A 4,011-nucleotide genomic window follows, 5' to 3' on the forward strand; every position below is an offset into this window, starting at 1 on the left:
TCTAGGCTGTAATTGATGACGCTGCTTTGAGAGAGAGCATTAAACTAGCAAACAATAAATGTGGCTGCAACAGGGTCTGATATGACTGCCACTGAGCTCTGTAGGAGTCTTTTGGCTGATTTCACGGGGAGTTGGCTAGAGCCCTCAGACAAGTTAAATAAAAGCCTGGTGCTGTAAGGGCCCAGTCCTGCAGGGAGCCCCCAGAATCTTGTCCCAGCTGGGGGAACAAGGGGAGATCAGACCTGTTGGGTATAATCCCTGCTTAGCGTGAGCCAGTGGGTTCCATCTGCAGAAGTGTTTCCTCTTGCCAATGCATTGCACACCTTATTCCGCTGAATCTTCGCCCCATTGCTTGTCAGCTGATTGTAAACCTCCAGCGACTAACCAGCTTTTCAAACCAGCTACCTGTGCAATCATGCACTTCATCTAGGAGACTAATTGCTGTGATTGCATGTAACTGCACATACAAATGGCTAGCTAGGGTCATTAGTATACTGAATTACCTGGCTGGGTATTTGTACTGCAGCGCTGGGCTGCATCGGGAATGAACCAAGTTACCCCACAAATTGTATTTTGGGCATCCCTGACCGAAAACAAGGACAGATAAATGATGGCAATTGGCGCTGTTATAGACTACAGGGCCCGATCTATTATAGATTTGCACAGACATAATCCCAGTCCAGATCGCTCAGAAAATGTTAGAAGGTATTTGAAAAACCCTACAACTATATTGTATTATGCTGTATTATAGTTCCAAGTCCCTGGTTTAGATCCATTCATGTTCCTCTGTAAGATTATTATTCAGGACATCTCAGCTCTAATGATACAGGTCAGATTGTATGTTTTCCCTTTCAGTCCTGCTGGCACCTAGTGACACTGATTTCATTGCTCTCTAGGACATTCAATAACCTCCTGTGCTTTTTTGGTCTCCTAACAAGCGAAATACCTTGCAGCTCTCCAGAGGCCTGATCAGTGCAAACTGTTCTGCAGCCACTGAAGCTGAGCCATGTTCAGGATTTGAGCGACTGCTGCTTTTTCGACCGTTTGCCTGTTAAGAAACCACATCTGTGACTCTATTTTTTTTCTTTTTAAGGCAAAACAAGCCAAAAAAAACCCACCACTTTTGCTCCCCCAGAGCCGAGAAAGGCACAATTGGACGTTTCTTTCGAGTATGTTTTCTAGTCTGAAACCGTGTTTAAGTGTCTGAACAGCAAGCAAAGCCCAGAACTGGGGGTGGATTCGTTTGGAAGTACAAAGACACTCGCACTCCAAACTAACGTGTTTTACGTCTGCCCCTGGCAACTGCTGGGAGCCAGCAGAACCTTCGCACAGTGACCATGCTTATGCCTGGTGGGAGCTCGCCTCAGCTTGGAGTGGAGCTGTTCTGAGAGCGCAAGGGGTGGAAAAGATATGGTGAGTAAGGGCTGGGTTGTGCCTTCTGGGCAGTGGCAGGCATAGTGCAGAGTCACACCACCCTAGCGGGAACACCAGGAGAACACAGCACACACTGACCCACCCACTAAGACAGTGCAGTGTGTATTCACCTCTGCAATTAGCCAGCCTGCAGTGCTCTCTGCCCCCTTTGGGGGAGCATATGTCCTGGGGGCACAAGGACTGGGACTGTGCACAGTGGGGGTGGGAAAGGTGCTTTGTACCTTTACTCTCACCTTGGGCAACCTCCCAAGAGCCAGTCACAGGCTGCCGAGGAACTTTGACTTAAGCAGAGAGTATCAGGGGAGTGGGGCCAAAGGACGGACAGCGAGTCAGGTGTCTGCCCCTGGATTTCATTTGCCAACCAGATTTTTTGCAGCAGTTGGCATTCATAAAACAAAAGCAGGAAGAACAGGCTCCCTAGGCAGCGAAGTGGTGTCTGCCCAGCATGCTGCGATGAGGGAGAGCAGCACAAGTGACCTGCTGCATTGGCTCAGTTACAGGCGTCACTGTGGCAAGGACACAACAAATAGTCAGCGGGATTCCTGAAGGCAAGACTACGTCAATGCGGAGCCAGCCTGGCAAGGGACTGCCATTTAGTTTGCCTTCTGACTCTGGCCTGCCTCTTGCGACCAACAAGAGCAGGGAATTTAACAGGTAAGACTGAACTGCGGCTTGTAAGTCACCCTGTTGGCAGTCTAAAGGACTAATCAAGGGGAAATCAGGTCCAGATTGTCCAAAAAGGTGCAACCTTGGGATGGGCTCTTCTAATTTTATTGTGAGTGTGGGGGGGATTAAGTTCCAATCCGAGAGCAGGAATACAGGTTCAAGGACCTTGGGGTTCCCCTTCAGCTCATGGAGACTAGAGCCTCAATTTACCACTCTGTCCACTTTTTGGAGAGAGAGCCCTGAACAGCCTAAGGGTCTGTCTTCACTGCAGAGGTAATTTGGGCTCTTGCTCAGACATTGGCTCTAACACCCATCCCGTCCACAAACACAACCCTCCCCCCTGAGTCTGGTGGTGCTGTGGAGCTGGGTTAGCGCTCAGTGGCTGCTTTCGCTCGAGCTGGTAACCCACCCACTTTGCAGTGAGGACACAGGCTAAATCACTTGTGTGCCAGTAGTCCTCCACACCATCCTAAAATTCCCCTCCATGCACCCGGAAGGACAGACAAGTTCTCCCACAATTCACTGGGAAGGGATTACAGAGTGGTGCAGTTGATCACTGCACAAAGGACCATAGGCTATGCCCCCTGAAGTCTACTGACGCACATGGGAAAATCCGAGGCCCCAGTATCTTGTGTGGCTTTCCAGACAACTCAGACCTGGATGCCAATCACCGGAGTTAACTGTGCCATGAAGACCTACCCTAAGTGAGTTATGGTAGGACACCCCCCCACTCACACACATTTGAAGCTGGATAGTTTGGGGCAAATACTATGCTCCTTTATGCCTGAAGTCAATGTGCTGGACAGAGCAAGTGCACAGCTTTCAGTGCTAGCGGTGTCACTGCAATCAACACTTCAGAGATACATTAAGACTCCAAGTTAGTGTCTGAATAAAAAATATGCTTCTTTAAAACAAACCAACCCCCCAAGAATGGCCCTGGTTCAGAAAGGAAAGGGTTCTGGTTACACAAATGAATCGCCTTTCCCCGTGGCTTTTGGAACAGAATGTAAGGGGGCTGTTGGCCCCGTACTGAAACTCAGTGGGGTTTTTTGGCCGGCCATTTCCCAGTACCAATAGAAGGGGGAAGGGCCGATGAGACTGACACTCCCTGGGGGCAATGGGAGAGGCCCATGCTCCAAGTCACCCTGATTGACAGGGCAGGCCAGCCAATGAGGGAGGCCAGGAGTCCCGTCCTCTGTGTGAGGGGAGCTGCCTGGGCCAGCGCGGGGCTGAGCTAAGGGGAGAGCAGGAGGCGGAGCAGAGCCGGGGAGCAGGACCGCGCCGGCCGGAGCGAACCAGGGGAGGGGCAGCCCAGGCAGAGTGGGGCTGGGGCTGGAGCCGGAGCCGGGTGTGGTGACCAGCAAGGGAGAGTGGGGGGATCGGGGCAGCGGCCCAGCGCAGGGAGACGCCCCCGGCCAAGAGGCTTTGCATGGAGGGGATCGTAACCCCGACGAGGGGCGACGCTGGGAAGAAGAGCCCGGCCACCTAGAGCCTGCGGCCGTGTGGCCACCGCCAGAGCAAGTGTCCGACCCGCAGCGTCTCTGCAGCACAGCCAGGGCCTGGGCCGTGTGAGGAACAGGCTGTGAACTGCCCTGACATTCCAGAGATGCTGTCTGGGGGCCCCCCGTGCCCACAGAGACGTCTTTTCCTTTGGCCTTTCCCATTTTGTCCTTAGGTTTTAATTGGTTGCTGTTTAATAAACTGTATTTGTTTTGAACCATGTGCAATGATCAGTGGGTCGGGGAAGGGTCCAGAGTGGAGAGAGCACCCCGGAGTGAGGCCACCTTATCCCCTGTCCTAAGCGACCACCACAAGATAGGGGGTCGAGTCCCCCCGGAATCCTGGATCCAGCCTTCTCGGGGTTACGAGGGCTTTGCCACACAGGAGAGTTGAAGAGGAGCCCTTGAGTGG

Source organism: Gopherus flavomarginatus, chromosome 15 (assembly GCF_025201925.1).
Source record: "Gopherus flavomarginatus isolate rGopFla2 chromosome 15, rGopFla2.mat.asm, whole genome shotgun sequence".
Taxonomy (NCBI): Eukaryota; Metazoa; Chordata; order Testudines; family Testudinidae; genus Gopherus; species Gopherus flavomarginatus.